Raw genomic sequence first — 20,530 nt, forward strand, 5'->3', positions numbered from 1 at the left:
GCTCAAACCCTTCATGCGTTGCCACAGTTACTAGCGAGTGGTTTGCAAGCACAGGCACGTCTGCTGCAAGTACAGCGCCGTCAGGAGACAGGGGTTGCTGGCCCATTCCCCACGCTCGGTGGCTGGGCATCACCGCCCTGGAGTACGGCCGATAGAAAACGGCGGCTGCCATTTGCGCCGCCCGGCAACTCATACTTACCTGGCAGGGGAGATACCATGATCAAGAAGGTGGTTCACCCAGGGCGAGGCTTGGCCATTGCACTCCGGCCACGCTGACCCCTGCGAATTCCCCAAATGTGGGAATCTCGACTGCATAATTTCTGGTAGTGGGGGACTGCGTTCGCGCTCTCCCCTGAGCACAGTGGTTCAAGACAGAGTTCAGGCGGTAGCGTCGGACCCGGCTGGAGCGTCGCTTCCCTCTCTTCCTCGCCCTTGGGCCAGCCTCTTTTGCTCCCGTTGAGCTGTGCGCGCCTGTGGAAGGCCTGCCCAACCGTCGCTAGAAGAGTCTGTTCAGACGCCGAAAACTACTCGAAAGGTCCCCCCTCAAAGCGGTTTGACCAGGTGAAGGAACACGCAAAGAGAGCCCCCGGTGGCTTTTGTCCGCCAAGCGAGTGTGCCCTGTGGAACGTCAGGATTCTATTTGCCGGCCTGCCGCTGTTACTGACGGAACGAATGCAGACCGTGTGAAAGGTCATCATTTTATCTGCCGTTAAGTAAGCGAACGCTTCTGCTCGGATCAGAGGTAACTCTGTTTCAAGAACTGCAATCTTTTGCAGACGTCTGTGGCGTTTTGGGCAGAGGGACGGTTCTAAACCAATCTGAACCAGAGGCAATTTCGCAGCCAGCCGTCGGTGGTTTCCCGTCTCAGGAATGTAAGGTGCCCGCAGCGGGAGGTTGTTCCGTTAGCGCTTCCGCTTTCGTCAGTGAAGTTCTTCTGCGGAACGTTTGTAGATCCCGTCGTGTTCTTCAAGCTATGTCGTTTGAGCACTGTGCTGATAGGCTGACGTAAGAAAACAGGACACGAAATATACAAGGCGAGAGTGCAAAGCACGGAGCTCTAGGCAAAGGCGGTCCGAACCGCAGCAAAGCCGGAGGTCGACATGTCCAAATAGACCAAATCAGAAACTAAGCAGAGAAAAACGGCATCTGTAGAGAAAGAAAACAGATGGAGGAAAAGAAAGAAAGAACAGGAGGATCCCCTCCCCCCATAGAGGGTCTGTTATCCCCAGATCGAGTGCGTCCAGTGGAATCCATGTGTTGGCAGCCCCAACTGATGACAAAACACGAAGCAAGCATCTGGAGGAAGCTCAAACCCTTCATGCGTTGCCACAGTTACTAGCGAGTGGTTTGCAAGCACAGGCACGTCTGCTGCAAGTACAGCGCCGTCAGGAGACAGGGGTTGCTGGCCCATTCCCCACGCTCGGTGGCTGGGCATCACCGCCCTGGAGTACGGCCGATAGAAAACGGCGGCTGCCATTTGCGCCGCCCGGCAACTCATACTTACCTGGCAGGGGAGATACCATGATCAAGAAGGTGGTTCACCCAGGGCGAGGCTTGGCCATTGCACTCCGGCCACGCTGACCCCTGCGAATTCCCCAAATGTGGGAATCTCGACTGCATAATTTCTGGTAGTGGGGGACTGCGTTCGCGCTCTCCCCTGAGCACAGTGGTTCAAGACAGAGTTCAGGCGGTAGCGTCGGACCCGGCTGGAGCGTCGCTTCCCTCTCTTCCTCGCCCTTGGGCCAGCCTCTTTTGCTCCCGTTGAGCTGCGCGCGCCTGTGGAAGGCCTGCCCAACCGTCGCTAGAAGAGTCTGTTCAGACGCCGAAAACTACTCGAAAGGTCCCCCCTCAAAGCGGTTTGACCAGGTGAAGGAACACGCAAAGAGAGCCCCCGGTGGCTTTTGTCCGCCAAGCGAGTGTGCCCTGTGGAACGTCAGGATTCTATTTGCCGGCCTGCCGCTGTTACTGACGGAACGAATGCAGACCGTGTGAAAGGTCATCATTTTATCTGCCGTTAAGTAAGCGAACGCTTCTGCTCGGATCAGAGGTAACTCTGTTTCAAGAACTGCAATCTTTTGCAGACGTCTGTGGCGTTTTGGGCAGAGGGACGGTTCTAAACCAATCTGAACCAGAGGCAATTTCGCAGCCAGCCGTCGGTGGTTTCCCGTCTCAGGAATGTAAGGTGCCCGCAGCGGGAGGTTGTTCCGTTAGCGCTTCCGCTTTCGTCAGTGAAGTTCTTCTGCGGAACGTTTGTAGATCCCGTCGTGTTCTTCAAGCTATGTCGTTTGAGCACTGTGCTGATAGGCTGACGTAAGAAAACAGGACACGAAATATACAAGGCGAGAGTGCAAAGCACGGAGCTCTAGGCAAAGGCGGTCCGAACCGCAGCAAAGCCGGAGGTCGACATGTCCAAATAGACCAAATCAGAAACTAAGCAGAGAAAAACGGCATCTGTAGAGAAAGAAAACAGATGGAGGAAAAGAAAGAAAGAACAGGAGGATCCCCTCCCCCCATAGAGGGTCTGTTATCCCCAGATCGAGTGCGTCCAGTGGAATCCATGTGTTGGCAGCCCCAACTGATGACAAAACACGAAGCAAGCATCTGGAGGAAGCTCAAACCCTTCATGCGTTGCCACAGTTACTAGCGAGTGGTTTGCAAGCACAGGCACGTCTGCTGCAAGTACAGCGCCGTCAGGAGACAGGGGTTGCTGGCCCATTCCCCACGCTCGGTGGCTGGGCATCACCGCCCTGGAGTACGGCCGATAGAAAACGGCGGCTGCCATTTGCGCCGCCCGGCAACTCATACTTACCTGGCAGGGGAGATACCATGATCAAGAAGGTGGTTCACCCAGGGCGAGGCTTGGCCATTGCACTCCGGCCACGCTGACCCCTGCGAATTCCCCAAATGTGGGAATCTCGACTGCATAATTTCTGGTAGTGGGGGACTGCGTTCGCGCTCTCCCCTGAGCACAGTGGTTCAAGACAGAGTTCAGGCGGTAGCGTCGGACCCGGCTGGAGCGTCGCTTCCCTCTCTTCCTCGCCCTTGGGCCAGCCTCTTTTGCTCCCGTTGAGCTGCGCGCGCCTGTGGAAGGCCTGCCCAACCGTCGCTAGAAGAGTCTGTTCAGACGCCGAAAACTACTCGAAAGGTCCCCCCTCAAAGCGGTTTGACCAGGTGAAGGAACACGCAAAGAGAGCCCCCGGTGGCTTTTGTCCGCCAAGCGAGTGTGCCCTGTGGAACGTCAGGATTCTATTTGCCGGCCTGCCGCTGTTACTGACGGAACGAATGCAGACCGTGTGAAAGGTCATCATTTTATCTGCCGTTAAGTAAGCGAACGCTTCTGCTCGGATCAGAGGTAACTCTGTTTCAAGAACTGCAATCTTTTGCAGACGTCTGTGGCGTTTTGGGCAGAGGGACGGTTCTAAACCAATCTGAACCAGAGGCAATTTCGCAGCCAGCCGTCGGTGGTTTCCCGTCTCAGGAATGTAAGGTGCCCGCAGCGGGAGGTTGTTCCGTTAGCGCTTCCGCTTTCGTCAGTGAAGTTCTTCTGCGGAACGTTTGTAGATCCCGTCGTGTTCTTCAAGCTATGTCGTTTGAGCACTGTGCTGATAGGCTGACGTAAGAAAACAGGACACGAAATATACAAGGCGAGAGTGCAAAGCACGGAGCTCTAGGCAAAGGCGGTCCGAACCGCAGCAAAGCCGGAGGTCGACATGTCCAAATAGACCAAATCAGAAACTAAGCAGAGAAAAACGGCATCTGTAGAGAAAGAAAACAGATGGAGGAAAAGAAAGAAAGAACAGGAGGATCCCCTCCCCCCATAGAGGGTCTGTTATCCCCAGATCGAGTGCGTCCAGTGGAATCCATGTGTTGGCAGCCCCAACTGATGACAAAACACGAAGCAAGCATCTGGAGGAAGCTCAAACCCTTCATGCGTTGCCACAGTTACTAGCGAGTGGTTTGCAAGCACAGGCACGTCTGCTGCAAGTACAGCGCCGTCAGGAGACAGGGGTTGCTGGCCCATTCCCCACGCTCGGTGGCTGGGCATCACCGCCCTGGAGTACGGCCGATAGAAAACGGCGGCTGCCATTTGCGCCGCCCGGCAACTCATACTTACCTGGCAGGGGAGATACCATGATCAAGAAGGTGGTTCACCCAGGGCGAGGCTTGGCCATTGCACTCCGGCCACGCTGACCCCTGCGAATTCCCCAAATGTGGGAATCTCGACTGCATAATTTCTGGTAGTGGGGGACTGCGTTCGCGCTCTCCCCTGAGCACAGTGGTTCAAGACAGAGTTCAGGCGGTAGCGTCGGACCCGGCTGGAGCGTCGCTTCCCTCTCTTCCTCGCCCTTGGGCCAGCCTCTTTTGCTCCCGTTGAGCTGCGCGCGCCTGTGGAAGGCCTGCCCAACCGTCGCTAGAAGAGTCTGTTCAGACGCCGAAAACTACTCGAAAGGTCCCCCCTCAAAGCGGTTTGACCAGGTGAAGGAACACGCAAAGAGAGCCCCCGGTGGCTTTTGTCCGCCAAGCGAGTGTGCCCTGTGGAACGTCAGGATTCTATTTGCCGGCCTGCCGCTGTTACTGACGGAACGAATGCAGACCGTGTGAAAGGTCATCATTTTATCTGCCGTTAAGTAAGCGAACGCTTCTGCTCGGATCAGAGGTAACTCTGTTTCAAGAACTGCAATCTTTTGCAGACGTCTGTGGCGTTTTGGGCAGAGGGACGGTTCTAAACCAATCTGAACCAGAGGCAATTTCGCAGCCAGCCGTCGGTGGTTTCCCGTCTCAGGAATGTAAGGTGCCCGCAGCGGGAGGTTGTTCCGTTAGCGCTTCCGCTTTCGTCAGTGAAGTTCTTCTGCGGAACGTTTGTAGATCCCGTCGTGTTCTTCAAGCTATGTCGTTTGAGCACTGTGCTGATAGGCTGACGTAAGAAAACAGGACACGAAATATACAAGGCGAGAGTGCAAAGCACGGAGCTCTAGGCAAAGGCGGTCCGAACCGCAGCAAAGCCGGAGGTCGACATGTCCAAATAGACCAAATCAGAAACTAAGCAGAGAAAAACGGCATCTGTAGAGAAAGAAAACAGATGGAGGAAAAGAAAGAAAGAACAGGAGGATCCCCTCCCCCCATAGAGGGTCTGTTATCCCCAGATCGAGTGCGTCCAGTGGAATCCATGTGTTGGCAGCCCCAACTGATGACAAAACACGAAGCAAGCATCTGGAGGAAGCTCAAACCCTTCATGCGTTGCCACAGTTACTAGCGAGTGGTTTGCAAGCACAGGCACGTCTGCTGCAAGTACAGCGCCGTCAGGAGACAGGGGTTGCTGGCCCATTCCCCACGCTCGGTGGCTGGGCATCACCGCCCTGGAGTACGGCCGATAGAAAACGGCGGCTGCCATTTGCGCCGCCCGGCAACTCATACTTACCTGGCAGGGGAGATACCATGATCAAGAAGGTGGTTCACCCAGGGCGAGGCTTGGCCATTGCACTCCGGCCACGCTGACCCCTGCGAATTCCCCAAATGTGGGAATCTCGACTGCATAATTTCTGGTAGTGGGGGACTGCGTTCGCGCTCTCCCCTGAGCACAGTGGTTCAAGACAGAGTTCAGGCGGTAGCGTCGGACCCGGCTGGAGCGTCGCTTCCCTCTCTTCCTCGCCCTTGGGCCAGCCTCTTTTGCTCCCGTTGAGCTGCGCGCGCCTGTGGAAGGCCTGCCCAACCGTCGCTAGAAGAGTCTGTTCAGACGCCGAAAACTACTCGAAAGGTCCCCCCTCAAAGCGGTTTGACCAGGTGAAGGAACACGCAAAGAGAGCCCCCGGTGGCTTTTGTCCGCCAAGCGAGTGTGCCCTGTGGAACGTCAGGATTCTATTTGCCGGCCTGCCGCTGTTACTGACGGAACGAATGCAGACCGTGTGAAAGGTCATCATTTTATCTGCCGTTAAGTAAGCGAACGCTTCTGCTCGGATCAGAGGTAACTCTGTTTCAAGAACTGCAATCTTTTGCAGACGTCTGTGGCGTTTTGGGCAGAGGGACGGTTCTAAACCAATCTGAACCAGAGGCAATTTCGCAGCCAGCCGTCGGTGGTTTCCCGTCTCAGGAATGTAAGGTGCCCGCAGCGGGAGGTTGTTCCGTTAGCGCTTCCGCTTTCGTCAGTGAAGTTCTTCTGCGGAACGTTTGTAGATCCCGTCGTGTTCTTCAAGCTATGTCGTTTGAGCACTGTGCTGATAGGCTGACGTAAGAAAACAGGACACGAAATATACAAGGCGAGAGTGCAAAGCACGGAGCTCTAGGCAAAGGCGGTCCGAACCGCAGCAAAGCCGGAGGTCGACATGTCCAAATAGACCAAATCAGAAACTAAGCAGAGAAAAACGGCATCTGTAGAGAAAGAAAACAGATGGAGGAAAAGAAAGAAAGAACAGGAGGATCCCCTCCCCCCATAGAGGGTCTGTTATCCCCAGATCGAGTGCGTCCAGTGGAATCCATGTGTTGGCAGCCCCAACTGATGACAAAACACGAAGCAAGCATCTGGAGGAAGCTCAAACCCTTCATGCGTTGCCACAGTTACTAGCGAGTGGTTTGCAAGCACAGGCACGTCTGCTGCAAGTACAGCGCCGTCAGGAGACAGGGGTTGCTGGCCCATTCCCCACGCTCGGTGGCTGGGCATCACCGCCCTGGAGTACGGCCGATAGAAAACGGCGGCTGCCATTTGCGCCGCCCGGCAACTCATACTTACCTGGCAGGGGAGATACCATGATCAAGAAGGTGGTTCACCCAGGGCGAGGCTTGGCCATTGCACTCCGGCCACGCTGACCCCTGCGAATTCCCCAAATGTGGGAATCTCGACTGCATAATTTCTGGTAGTGGGGGACTGCGTTCGCGCTCTCCCCTGAGCACAGTGGTTCAAGACAGAGTTCAGGCGGTAGCGTCGGACCCGGCTGGAGCGTCGCTTCCCTCTCTTCCTCGCCCTTGGGCCAGCCTCTTTTGCTCCCGTTGAGCTGCGCGCGCCTGTGGAAGGCCTGCCCAACCGTCGCTAGAAGAGTCTGTTCAGACGCCGAAAACTACTCGAAAGGTCCCCCCTCAAAGCGGTTTGACCAGGTGAAGGAACACGCAAAGAGAGCCCCCGGTGGCTTTTGTCCGCCAAGCGAGTGTGCCCTGTGGAACGTCAGGATTCTATTTGCCGGCCTGCCGCTGTTACTGACGGAACGAATGCAGACCGTGTGAAAGGTCATCATTTTATCTGCCGTTAAGTAAGCGAACGCTTCTGCTCGGATCAGAGGTAACTCTGTTTCAAGAACTGCAATCTTTTGCAGACGTCTGTGGCGTTTTGGGCAGAGGGACGGTTCTAAACCAATCTGAACCAGAGGCAATTTCGCAGCCAGCCGTCGGTGGTTTCCCGTCTCAGGAATGTAAGGTGCCCGCAGCGGGAGGTTGTTCCGTTAGCGCTTCCGCTTTCGTCAGTGAAGTTCTTCTGCGGAACGTTTGTAGATCCCGTCGTGTTCTTCAAGCTATGTCGTTTGAGCACTGTGCTGATAGGCTGACGTAAGAAAACAGGACACGAAATATACAAGGCGAGAGTGCAAAGCACGGAGCTCTAGGCAAAGGCGGTCCGAACCGCAGCAAAGCCGGAGGTCGACATGTCCAAATAGACCAAATCAGAAACTAAGCAGAGAAAAACGGCATCTGTAGAGAAAGAAAACAGATGGAGGAAAAGAAAGAAAGAACAGGAGGATCCCCTCCCCCCATAGAGGGTCTGTTATCCCCAGATCGAGTGCGTCCAGTGGAATCCATGTGTTGGCAGCCCCAACTGATGACAAAACACGAAGCAAGCATCTGGAGGAAGCTCAAACCCTTCATGCGTTGCCACAGTTACTAGCGAGTGGTTTGCAAGCACAGGCACGTCTGCTGCAAGTACAGCGCCGTCAGGAGACAGGGGTTGCTGGCCCATTCCCCACGCTCGGTGGCTGGGCATCACCGCCCTGGAGTACGGCCGATAGAAAACGGCGGCTGCCATTTGCGCCGCCCGGCAACTCATACTTACCTGGCAGGGGAGATACCATGATCAAGAAGGTGGTTCACCCAGGGCGAGGCTTGGCCATTGCACTCCGGCCACGCTGACCCCTGCGAATTCCCCAAATGTGGGAATCTCGACTGCATAATTTCTGGTAGTGGGGGACTGCGTTCGCGCTCTCCCCTGAGCACAGTGGTTCAAGACAGAGTTCAGGCGGTAGCGTCGGACCCGGCTGGAGCGTCGCTTCCCTCTCTTCCTCGCCCTTGGGCCAGCCTCTTTTGCTCCCGTTGAGCTGCGCGCGCCTGTGGAAGGCCTGCCCAACCGTCGCTAGAAGAGTCTGTTCAGACGCCGAAAACTACTCGAAAGGTCCCCCCTCAAAGCGGTTTGACCAGGTGAAGGAACACGCAAAGAGAGCCCCCGGTGGCTTTTGTCCGCCAAGCGAGTGTGCCCTGTGGAACGTCAGGATTCTATTTGCCGGCCTGCCGCTGTTACTGACGGAACGAATGCAGACCGTGTGAAAGGTCATCATTTTATCTGCCGTTAAGTAAGCGAACGCTTCTGCTCGGATCAGAGGTAACTCTGTTTCAAGAACTGCAATCTTTTGCAGACGTCTGTGGCGTTTTGGGCAGAGGGACGGTTCTAAACCAATCTGAACCAGAGGCAATTTCGCAGCCAGCCGTCGGTGGTTTCCCGTCTCAGGAATGTAAGGTGCCCGCAGCGGGAGGTTGTTCCGTTAGCGCTTCCGCTTTCGTCAGTGAAGTTCTTCTGCGGAACGTTTGTAGATCCCGTCGTGTTCTTCAAGCTATGTCGTTTGAGCACTGTGCTGATAGGCTGACGTAAGAAAACAGGACACGAAATATACAAGGCGAGAGTGCAAAGCACGGAGCTCTAGGCAAAGGCGGTCCGAACCGCAGCAAAGCCGGAGGTCGACATGTCCAAATAGACCAAATCAGAAACTAAGCAGAGAAAAACGGCATCTGTAGAGAAAGAAAACAGATGGAGGAAAAGAAAGAAAGAACAGGAGGATCCCCTCCCCCCATAGAGGGTCTGTTATCCCCAGATCGAGTGCGTCCAGTGGAATCCATGTGTTGGCAGCCCCAACTGATGACAAAACACGAAGCAAGCATCTGGAGGAAGCTCAAACCCTTCATGCGTTGCCACAGTTACTAGCGAGTGGTTTGCAAGCACAGGCACGTCTGCTGCAAGTACAGCGCCGTCAGGAGACAGGGGTTGCTGGCCCATTCCCCACGCTCGGTGGCTGGGCATCACCGCCCTGGAGTACGGCCGATAGAAAACGGCGGCTGCCATTTGCGCCGCCCGGCAACTCATACTTACCTGGCAGGGGAGATACCATGATCAAGAAGGTGGTTCACCCAGGGCGAGGCTTGGCCATTGCACTCCGGCCACGCTGACCCCTGCGAATTCCCCAAATGTGGGAATCTCGACTGCATAATTTCTGGTAGTGGGGGACTGCGTTCGCGCTCTCCCCTGAGCACAGTGGTTCAAGACAGAGTTCAGGCGGTAGCGTCGGACCCGGCTGGAGCGTCGCTTCCCTCTCTTCCTCGCCCTTGGGCCAGCCTCTTTTGCTCCCGTTGAGCTGCGCGCGCCTGTGGAAGGCCTGCCCAACCGTCGCTAGAAGAGTCTGTTCAGACGCCGAAAACTACTCGAAAGGTCCCCCCTCAAAGCGGTTTGACCAGGTGAAGGAACACGCAAAGAGAGCCCCCGGTGGCTTTTGTCCGCCAAGCGAGTGTGCCCTGTGGAACGTCAGGATTCTATTTGCCGGCCTGCCGCTGTTACTGACGGAACGAATGCAGACCGTGTGAAAGGTCATCATTTTATCTGCCGTTAAGTAAGCGAACGCTTCTGCTCGGATCAGAGGTAACTCTGTTTCAAGAACTGCAATCTTTTGCAGACGTCTGTGGCGTTTTGGGCAGAGGGACGGTTCTAAACCAATCTGAACCAGAGGCAATTTCGCAGCCAGCCGTCGGTGGTTTCCCGTCTCAGGAATGTAAGGTGCCCGCAGCGGGAGGTTGTTCCGTTAGCGCTTCCGCTTTCGTCAGTGAAGTTCTTCTGCGGAACGTTTGTAGATCCCGTCGTGTTCTTCAAGCTATGTCGTTTGAGCACTGTGCTGATAGGCTGACGTAAGAAAACAGGACACGAAATATACAAGGCGAGAGTGCAAAGCACGGAGCTCTAGGCAAAGGCGGTCCGAACCGCAGCAAAGCCGGAGGTCGACATGTCCAAATAGACCAAATCAGAAACTAAGCAGAGAAAAACGGCATCTGTAGAGAAAGAAAACAGATGGAGGAAAAGAAAGAAAGAACAGGAGGATCCCCTCCCCCCATAGAGGGTCTGTTATCCCCAGATCGAGTGCGTCCAGTGGAATCCATGTGTTGGCAGCCCCAACTGATGACAAAACACGAAGCAAGCATCTGGAGGAAGCTCAAACCCTTCATGCGTTGCCACAGTTACTAGCGAGTGGTTTGCAAGCACAGGCACGTCTGCTGCAAGTACAGCGCCGTCAGGAGACAGGGGTTGCTGGCCCATTCCCCACGCTCGGTGGCTGGGCATCACCGCCCTGGAGTACGGCCGATAGAAAACGGCGGCTGCCATTTGCGCCGCCCGGCAACTCATACTTACCTGGCAGGGGAGATACCATGATCAAGAAGGTGGTTCACCCAGGGCGAGGCTTGGCCATTGCACTCCGGCCACGCTGACCCCTGCGAATTCCCCAAATGTGGGAATCTCGACTGCATAATTTCTGGTAGTGGGGGACTGCGTTCGCGCTCTCCCCTTAGCACAGTGGTTCAAGACAGAGTTCAGGCGGTAGCGTCGGACCCGGCTGGAGCGTCGCTTCCCTCTCTTCCTCGCCCTTGGGCCAGCCTCTTTTGCTCCCGTTGAGCTGCGCGCGCCTGTGGAAGGCCTGCCCAACCGTCGCTAGAAGAGTCTGTTCAGACGCCGAAAACTACTCGAAAGGTCCCCCCTCAAAGCGGTTTGACCAGGTGAAGGAACACGCAAAGAGAGCCCCCGGTGGCTTTTGTCCGCCAAGCGAGTGTGCCCTGTGGAACGTCAGGATTCTATTTGCCGGCCTGCCGCTGTTACTGACGGAACGAATGCAGACCGTGTGAAAGGTCATCATTTTATCATTTATCATCGTTTATCATTTTTAACAGGACACGAAATATACAAGGCGAGAGTGCAAAGCACGGAGCTCTAGGCAAAGGCGGTCAAAGATATAGCCCTTTTCACAGTAATTTGCTGTAATCATGCTACCTGCCGTAATTTCACAATAAAAATATGAATACAACATATTACTGTGAATTTTTCAGTTAAATACTGTGAAAAGATACTAATGTAATTTACTGTGAAAAATTACAGTAACTTGTTGTGAAAACCTGGAAATTTTTTACAGTGTACGCTTTTCGAAGTCCTTCATTTGGCAGCTGATAGACTTCCCTGTGTCACAGCTTCGCTGCCATTATTTTTTCTCGCCTTCAAGGGCATTGTTTCTGTCAATGCTGTGTCGATGCCAACTGAGCTGTGTCCTTCCCTGGTGCTGCGCCTGTTTTAAATAGCTGTCTTAAGCTGTTGGTGTGCTTAAAAAAAAAAAAAAAAAAAAAAAAAAAAAAAAAAAAAAAGTCAATTTTCACCGGGGGTCTCATTTTTCACCTAGAAGGGCAGGGATTTTTCTTCCAGCAGTCTGGTGTCAGCGGCTGGCTACCAGGCTGGTCTTGGAGAAGTTCTCTAGATTCTCGTAGCCTTTCGCAATATACCCTAGGAACGCCTTGATCAATCCTGAAAACTTTCTATTCAGGGACCATAGAAAGCGTATTGACTCAATGTATCTCAATGTGGTATGGAAACAGCTCAAACCAGGACCGCAAAGCACTTCAAAGAGTTGTGCGATTAGCTGAGCGCATCTCATTGTCTGCTCTCCCCTCCTAGCAGGACATCTATCTCAAACTCTGTAAAAATAGAACTGTTAAAATCTGTAAGGACTTAAATCACCCTGGTAATTACCTATTCACTTTGCTTCCATCTGGTAAGCTTTTCCGTAGCTTGATGGCAAAAACTGAGAGACTTAGGAGGAGCTTCTTTCCCCAGGCCATCAGGCTTCTAAATTCTAACCCGGTCTTATACATCACTTGACTTTACGTATATATCACTGTATTAGTCATATCTATAAGCTACCTCATATTGCTGCTATTCTTATTACTTTGTATAATTTTATCATTATTTTTTGCACATATTTTTCTTATTATTATTTAATTTTTGTTAATCTATACTTGCACTGTCTCTGGAATGGACCTGACCTTCATTCACTGATGGTAATACTTTGTATTATTATTTATGTGACAAATAAAACTCTTGACCTGACTCGATTCTCGTCAGTTTGGATGAGACGTTTTGCAGACGGCCAGTGGACTCACTTTCCAGTTTATAACCCTCAATCTCTTCCAAGAGCAGGTCTGCAGAAATGGGACGAAAGTCAAAAGTCAGCCTTGATGATATACCCCCACCAGCCTAACAGAAAAGGGCCATAACTATACTCAACTCAGGGCGGGAACATGGTCCGGGTAGGAGTACTTTTGTGAGACGTAGGCTTCCAGAGGTCTGGGGGGGCGTAGGATCTTTGGCCATCCCTTGCCTGGGGGCCGGGTCGGGGAAGTGGTGCCGGCTGAGCAGGAGACTACCTTCTCCTCCTCTTCCTCCTCCACCAGCTTGCTGAGATCTTTGAGCTGGGACTGGATGCACTCTGTAGTAAGCATGCAGCAAGGTTCTGCACACAGACGCTCGGCATCTGGGCCAACTGGTTCCCAATCATCGTCTTCCGACCACGCTAACCGAGACACCACAGGAACCGCCCATTAATTGGATTGCAACCACGCAACAACTCCTGAGACACAACTCCTGAGTCACTTTTCCATGCTTTGCTCTTCCCATGGCCTCTTTCCGGCCAGAGGCAGAGAGCTCTGCGTGCTGCTTCAGGTGTCTGTCTAGACGGGCCGGTGTTCTGCAACAGCTGGGCACCTGGCACAGCATCTTACGTGTGTCCTTATGGCCAGCGCTGAGCAAGAGCAAAAGCCTCTTCTCTTCCGAGTTTGTCACCTTGTCAACCGCTAACAGGTGCGACAAGAGCCGGCTGTAGACTGAAGCAGAGCGTACATTCAGCCATGACCATCCAAGATCAATGCTGCAGGGAAAGACTTACACACTAAGTGGAATGGTTTAAAAGGAGGCGGCAGAGGCATCCACTTCCGAGTCATGACGCTGGTGACACTTCTTAAAGGGGAAAACATCTACCCCTGAACCAGGGGTATAAACCGATACCTTCAAGATCCCCTTGGTCCAATGCATGGATAAGCTGTTACTACTTTAGGGGGATTTCCCCATTCAAAGGAACCATGTGTGTCCAAGGAACAACGCACCGTTTGGGCAGCTTTACTGCGCCAGCCGTCGGAGCTTTTACACAGCCTTATTCTTTCTCTTTCTCACAAAGGGATGGTATGAGCCCCATCGAACACGCACCATTTTGGCAGCTTTACTGTGCCAGCCGTGGGAGCTTTTGCACAGCTTTTTTTCCTTCTCTTTCCCACAAAGGGATGGTATGAGCCCTATCAAACACGCACCTTTTTGGGCAGCTTTACTGCACCAGCCGCTGAAGCTTGAGCACTGCTTTTCCTTTTTCAAAGGGTTTAGTAGAACCCCACCAAACACACACACACCTTTTTGGGCAGCTTTACTGCGCCAGCCATGGGAGCTTTTGCACGGCTTTTCCCTTTTTCAAATAGAATCGTAGAACCTGATCGAACATGCACTTTTTCAGGACATTTAGTGGGCGTCATTGTGCCCACCAGTCATTAGACCAGTCATCTTCCAACTGGACCATGATAGCTCGCTAGAAAGACCAACAATCCCACAAACTGGCCTAGTCGTTCCAGACGCTTGCTAGAAAGACCCACCACTCTGCAAACTCACTGCACTAGCTCTCACTTGACCAAAGCTTGCCCAGGGACCCACACTCTTCCCAGGGAGCCAGGGTCCACGTTAGGGGGGCTGGAACCACTGAGCTCAATATCCCACAAATCACACCCCTTCTGCCCAGGGACCCACACCCTTTCTGGGGCCATCGCCAGCCCCACAGGGTTCTCTTGATTGACACCTGTTCTCCAGCAGTGCCTGAGCACCCCACTTTTAAGCCCGGGAACATGGATTTAGAGAAAAAGCATGTGCTAGTTGTTCTGTTGGTGTCCCACCTGGCTCTGGGGCACCACCCTCTCCACCACCTTAATGTACTGTGGTTCAGACAGCTGGGGTGCACCAGCCTTTCCCAGTTCCACTACCTATGGCAGTGCTCAAATTTCGAGGTGGCTGGGGTGCACCAATGACGCGTAGTTCTAGCAACAGATGATATAGGAGTTCTGTGTTAACCTTGCTCGGTTGGCAGGGTTCGAACGTGTTTGCTGGGGCAGCTAGTCTACGTAAAGACCCCTTGGTTTTTTCCCAACTATGCCAGGATGCACGACCAAATGCTCGCCTGAAACGGATGCAACTGCTCGGGCAGATGGCTTGGCCATAGACCCCTGCTTCTTTCCCATTGAGCCAGGATGCTCAACCAAAGGCTCGCGGGAAACAGATGCACCTGCTTGGGCAGATCAGCCTGGTTATAGCTCCCCTGGTTCTTTCCTATTTTGCCAGAACGCACAGCCAAAGGCTCGCAGGAAACAGACACAGCTGCTCAGGCAGACGGCTTGGCCATTGATCCCCTGCTTTTTTGCCATTGAGCCAGGACCCACGGCTGACGGCTTGCAAGAAACAGACACACTTACTCGGGCAGACCAGCCTGCCCTTAGACCACCTGCTTTTTTCCATTGTGCCAGGACGCGCAGTCAAAGGCTAGCGGGAAATGGATGCACCTGCTCGGTCAGACCAGCCTGGCCTTAGAGCCCCTGCTTTTTTTCCAATCGTGCCAAGAGGTGCGGCCGAAGGCTCGCGGGAAATGGACACACCTGTTCAGGCAGACCAGCCTGGCCTTAGAACCCCCTGGTTTGTTTAACCGCACAACTATCAACAAACAAAGTCCACAATTTCACGCCGTCCCCAAAATCCTGATGGCAGGTCAGAGGCATTTGGCATCAGGCACGTACTTCCAGGCGCAGGATATCTCGACAGGTTGGTCAGGAAAGATTGTTTCCCACCGGCAGTGGTGGAAAGAGTACCGAGAAAGCATACTTAGGTAAAAGTACCATTACTTGCATAAAAAATATAGTTAGAGTAGAGTAAATGTACCTGTTGTAATTATTACTCAAAGTAGGAGTAAAAAGTAGCCCTTTTAAAAGTACTCATGAGTAGTGAATACTGAGTATTATGCTGTTAAAAGTTGATACATTTACATGTAATTTGTTGATGTGTGTAAGCCTAACATTCTGTAGAAAAGCAAACTCATAAAACTTGTCTTCGATGTTCATCGTGCTCTGAATGAGCGTTATAACTGTAGTGTAGCGTGTAACTGCTTCATTCTGGAGGGTTAAAAAAAAAACCAGACTCGTCTATGGGAGTCGATTCTTGTCTTCAAGTCAATTCCAGCACAATGTCCATTGAGGAATAGAGGAATCGACTATTTTGGAGTCGACACTCTAATCCCTAAGCAACGGCACTCAATCTGGCTGTCAACAAAGCTGCTCATGCGGCTGCTTTCGCCAATTTCAGGTAAGTTTAGTCCTTAAAAGCACTCGAATATTACATACAGCTGTTCCCGACTCTTTTCTTACTGGTAATTGACATTTGTGTTGAATATTTATTTTATAGTGATGGTTAGAGTGTGTAAAAACTCTGTTAGCGCCTTGGCATAGTAATGGGCTTTTGTTTGTAAAATTTTTAGCTTTTAATGACAATGTTTTGTTATCAATGTTTATTAGGAGGTCGTGTAGTAAATAGCCTAAAATATCTACTGTACTGTCAAACACGAATTGAAACCCCTTGTGGAAAAACAGCTTAAACCTGCCAACCAGTTTAGACAATTTTAAGCTGTTTTTTTCTGCAGGAACATTAGTACATACTTTCACTGTAACGACAAACTAATACAGCTTTTAAAAAGTACTTTGTGATTTCAGGACTGACACAATTACCCTCACAACAGAATAGAAGAGATTTCTAAAAACCTGATGGGAACTAGCTGATCACAGAGATGGAGGAAACATGGGTAATACAAGAAAACTTATTAAACAAAAATGTTTGATTAGTGTGTTAAGGCGCATTGTTGGTGCGTTGCTATTTTGAGTAAAAAAAGTTTAAAAAATTCGTAAAAAAATTCAATTTGGTATACGAAATGCATTTTTTCTGTTTGGAATAGAACACTCATTTGAGGGATGGTGGGTCTCTAGCACGACAAAGTCAGTTTGAGCAGGATGGTGGGTCTCTAGCACGACAAAGTCAGTTTGAGGGAATGGTGGGTCACTAGCACGACAAAAGTCAGTTTGAGGGGGATGGTGGGTCTCTAGCACGACAAAGTCAGTTTGAGGGGGATGGTGGGTCTCTAGCACGACAAAGTCAGTTTGAGGGGGATGGTGGGTCTCTAGCATGACAAAGTCAGTTTGAGGGAATGGTGGGTCACTAGCACGACAAAGTCAATTTGAGGGGATGGTGGGTCTCTAGCACGACAAAGTCAGTTTGAGGGGGATGGTGGGTCTCTAGCATGACAAAGTCAGTTTGAGGGGATGGTGGGTCACTAGCACGACAAAGTCAATTTGAGGGGATGGTGGGTCACTAGCACGACAAAGTCAGTTTGAGGGTGATGGTGGGTCTTTGGAACAACCGCTGGCAAACTTATGGATGCGATCACCGGGGGAGTTGATTAGACCCAGGCCCAAGCCCACCATGACCTTCCCGAATAAAGACCACCTTTCTCAGCATGTCCCCCGCCCCCCGAGCCTTTGGAAGCCTTGAACCCGCAAGCCTACCCATTCCCGGACCACGTCCTCACACTGAGTTAAGTATTTTTATAGCACTTTGCTGTTGGGCTGGTGGGGTTATGTCGTCGTTTCTGCTGACTCTTGGTTGTCCCCTTTCTGCAGACCTGCTTTTGGGGGAATTTGAAGGCTTCCAACTGGGCAGCGAGCCTACCGCCTGCCTACGGAACAACATCACTTCCAAGCTGGGCAGTATCAAGACTTTTCTGGGATACATGGCAAAAGGCACCGCGGAGCCAGAGTACTTCCTTTTTCTCAATCAGCCAGCCCGAATCCGAGCTTGGCCTGCCCTGCTGGGCCGCACGCGGATGACCGAGCCAATGAGACAGCACTATCTAAAAAACCTAGCCCAGTTTCTAGACTACCTCTCAGAAACCCCGCCGGCCTCCTGCCGCCTCTCCAGCATGGCCCTGGTACTGATTCGCAGGGAGGTCAGAGCTCTCATTTGCGGCAAACGCCGGCATTTCATCGTGTACAAGGTCAGAACCAAGCAGGCGAAGGAAAGCAGACTAATCTCTAAGGCCAGCCTGGTACGCTGTCCCCAGACCGCTGGAAGGAACATCCCTGCCCTCCTAAGTAAGTGATCTATCCGCCGGTCAGCATTTCCACCTTTTCGTTTCTCCGTTTCTGCTCCAAGGCACCAGCAGCTCTTGGTTAAATCAGCCATGTCAGCCAGCCCCCCCTTCCCCCCCAAATGGAATAAGAAGAGCGGGCTGACGTGGCTGGTTTAACTGGGTTACCAAAAGAGCTGCTGGTGACCTGGAGCAGAAATTGGTGTTCTTATTTCCCCTTTGCTTTAGGCCACCAACAGCTTTTGGTTAAACCAGCCACGTCAGTCTGAAGGGAGGGCAGACTGACGTGGCTGGTTTAGCTGGGTGAACCAAGAGCTGCTGGTGACCCGGAGCAGAATATGATTATTCCCGCCCCCTCCCTTTGCTTTAGGGCTCCAACGGCTCTTGTTAAACCATAGTTAAACCATTGGTGGTCTAATTTGTCTAACCTTACTGCCTTCATCAGATAGCCTGGAGTCCAACCCAAACACTGTAGTATCAGGTTAACTACTGAGGTAGGAACCTTGTGTAGGTGTTTGTTGAAGGGGGAGCATTAAAGCCGTGGGTTTAATAGACATACTGTGTGGTCCTTCTGATGTGCCTCCTAGAAAGGTTATAGTGTACATATTAACCACTTAACATTGTGTCAGAAGCAAAAACGTAATATTAACGGATGTCGAACAAATAAGAGACAACACAGTACGCAGGCTATTTGTTTCTCTCTGCCGTTTACTGAAAGCTCGGGGCTAATGCTAGCGAGCTCACAGACTGCAAAATGAATCAGTTTCAAGTTTCTCCACCAGAGAAGTTTATATTTAAAGCAGAAGACTTGACTAAATGTATTATACGCTTTAACAGATTTCGCATCACATCTGGATTGGAGACGCAAGCGGATAAAAATCAAGTAAATGCGCTAATTTATACAATAGGGGAGGAGGCGGTGGATATATTGTTTTCCCTGCACCTCAGCCCAGTGGAAGCGAGTGTATGGAAGTTTTTTCCTAACAAAATTAAAATGAAAATTCAAATGCTTAAAAGATCAAATGATAAATCAAATGCTCAAACTATAAATCAAATGCTCCAACCGACATTGCAAATGATAAATCAAATGCTCAAACTGACTCTGCAAATGATAAATCAAATGCTCAAACGGACTTTGCAAATGGTGAATCAAATCCTCAAACCGACTCCTCAAGTGATAAATCAAATCCTCAAACTGACATCGCAAATGATAAATCAAATCCTCAAACTGACATCGCAAATGATAAATCAAATCCTCAAACTGACATCGCAAATGATAAATCAAATCCTCAAACTGAGATCGCAAATGGTGAATCAAATGCTCAAACTATAAATCAAATCCTTAAACCGACATTGCAAATGGTGAATCAAATGCTCAAACAACTCTGCAAATGGTGAATCAAATCCTTAAACGACTCCGCAAATGGTGAATCAAATGCTAAAACTGACATCGCAAATGGTGAATCAAATGCTCAAACAGACATCGCAAATGATAAATCAAATGCAAATGAGGTGTCAATCAACCAGCATAGGCGGAGCTTTAAGGCGGAAGAGTTTGTTGTTGACAACAACCGGTAGCGCTACGACTTTTTCAAGGCGTTCAGATTTGCGTGCACTATTCCACGTCGTATCCGTATAAACTCGTGAAAGAGAAAGCGAGAAATCTCCTACTGCTTCTGTCCACATTCTGAAGTGTTCATCAGATGGGTACATCTATCACAGGAGGCCACGAAAAACCATACGGCAAGATGATAAAAAAAAGTTACATAACTGACGTTACAAGCGCAACTTTAAATAAATGGCAGGTTTAATAAATCTTAATTTAAATTAATATTTTATTACATAACCCAGATAGCAAAATACACTTGGGCCAGTTCCGGCTAGATTGTCGCCTGCCGGAGACTTACCCCTCGGCCCAACTTCGGCTGCCGGACTCGGGCGAATCAAGCGGGCCAGATGCGGCGCGTGATTTTTTCCCCCAAACCAGTTAAGCGCAAACCCCACCCCGCAGCTAGGACACGCTCGATTTCATTGGTCAACGTTGTTACTTGTGGCCTGAGAAAGAAGTTCAGAGTGCACACATCAATCAAGGTCGTCGTTGATGGATCCGTCGTTGACAAACGGTAAACACTTCTTTTTGATAATGTGTAATATTAGTAATTTAATACTTGGAGATGTGAGTGTATGTTTTTATTCTTTTTTTATAGTTTTAATTAATTTTTTTGTCTTTATGTTATTATCTTTGATCGCCCTCAGGAGAGCATGATTGCTTATGTAGTGGTGAAGACCAAGCTGTCGATCTAAAGGTAAAAAAAAAACATATTGTTTTTTCATTTAACACACAAATATAGTACACACAGTCTTTCAAAAGTTTGGGACCAGCAAGAATTGTAATCTTGTTTATAGAAGGATGCTTTCTATTCTTCCAAAATACAGAATGAAAAACTGTGATATTGTGAATTATTATTAGAAGTTAAAATAATGCGTTTCTTATTGACTGAAAACTAATTTGTTTAGACTGTTTCCAACAATGACAATAAATCAGCATTTATAATGATTTCTGAACTATGATGTGACACTTAAGACTATAGTGATAATGCTGAAAATTCAGCTTTTCAGAAAACTCAGAATAAATTATTGATTTACATTGAAATATAAAATTCCATTAACATTTCTGAATAATGCAGCTTTCTGTATTTTTATTAAAGTGAATGCAGCCTTGATGAACAAAAAAACTAATGATAATGTTGATCTCAAACGTTTGAACAGCATTTAGAAATTAGATTTTTAAATTATTATTATTATTGTTGTAATAAACTTGGCCTATTGTTAATTGTTTAAATGCTTATGGGTGAACAGTCTTTCAGGTAAATTATTTTTACTTTTACAGAACTGGTTGTCTCCTGGGTATAAATACCACTTTTGCACCTATCGCTTAGCCAGTACAAACAGTGAATCACATTTGGACCACACAAGTTTTGAAGCAATTC

The 20,530-nt window shown here is 50.4% G+C and overlaps 9 non-coding genes across 9 annotated transcripts; all 9 read left to right on the forward strand.

The window, feature by feature from the left end:
* Window positions 1-191: 191 nt before the first annotated feature.
* Window positions 192-355, forward strand: LOC137494364 (U1 spliceosomal RNA). The gene has a single exon (XR_011014324.2). It is a non-coding gene; the product is annotated as a U1 spliceosomal RNA (small nuclear RNA).
* Window positions 356-1,496: 1,141 nt separating this feature from the next.
* On the forward strand, window positions 1,497-1,660 carry LOC137494216 (U1 spliceosomal RNA). The gene has a single exon (XR_011014176.1). It is a non-coding gene; the product is annotated as a U1 spliceosomal RNA (small nuclear RNA).
* A 1,141-nt stretch (window positions 1,661-2,801) lies between these two features.
* LOC137494441 (U1 spliceosomal RNA) lies at window positions 2,802-2,965 on the forward strand. The gene has a single exon (XR_011014399.2). It is a non-coding gene; the product is annotated as a U1 spliceosomal RNA (small nuclear RNA).
* A 1,141-nt stretch (window positions 2,966-4,106) lies between these two features.
* On the forward strand, window positions 4,107-4,270 carry LOC137494215 (U1 spliceosomal RNA). Its single transcript, XR_011014175.1, has one exon. It is a non-coding gene; the product is annotated as a U1 spliceosomal RNA (small nuclear RNA).
* Window positions 4,271-5,411: 1,141 nt separating this feature from the next.
* On the forward strand, window positions 5,412-5,575 carry LOC137494363 (U1 spliceosomal RNA). Its single transcript, XR_011014323.2, has one exon. It is a non-coding gene; the product is annotated as a U1 spliceosomal RNA (small nuclear RNA).
* A 1,141-nt stretch (window positions 5,576-6,716) lies between these two features.
* Window positions 6,717-6,880, forward strand: LOC137494211 (U1 spliceosomal RNA). Its single transcript, XR_011014171.2, has one exon. It is a non-coding gene; the product is annotated as a U1 spliceosomal RNA (small nuclear RNA).
* Window positions 6,881-8,021: 1,141 nt separating this feature from the next.
* Window positions 8,022-8,185, forward strand: LOC141384032 (U1 spliceosomal RNA). The gene has a single exon (XR_012405081.1). It is a non-coding gene; the product is annotated as a U1 spliceosomal RNA (small nuclear RNA).
* Window positions 8,186-9,326: 1,141 nt separating this feature from the next.
* Window positions 9,327-9,490, forward strand: LOC141384034 (U1 spliceosomal RNA). The gene has a single exon (XR_012405084.1). It is a non-coding gene; the product is annotated as a U1 spliceosomal RNA (small nuclear RNA).
* Window positions 9,491-10,631: 1,141 nt separating this feature from the next.
* On the forward strand, window positions 10,632-10,795 carry LOC137494209 (U1 spliceosomal RNA). Its single transcript, XR_011014169.1, has one exon. It is a non-coding gene; the product is annotated as a U1 spliceosomal RNA (small nuclear RNA).
* Window positions 10,796-20,530: the final 9,735 nt, after the last annotated feature.

This window comes from Danio rerio, chromosome 4, assembly GCF_049306965.1.
Source record: "Danio rerio strain Tuebingen ecotype United States chromosome 4, GRCz12tu, whole genome shotgun sequence".
Lineage (NCBI taxonomy): Eukaryota > Metazoa > Chordata > Actinopteri > Cypriniformes > Danionidae > Danio > Danio rerio.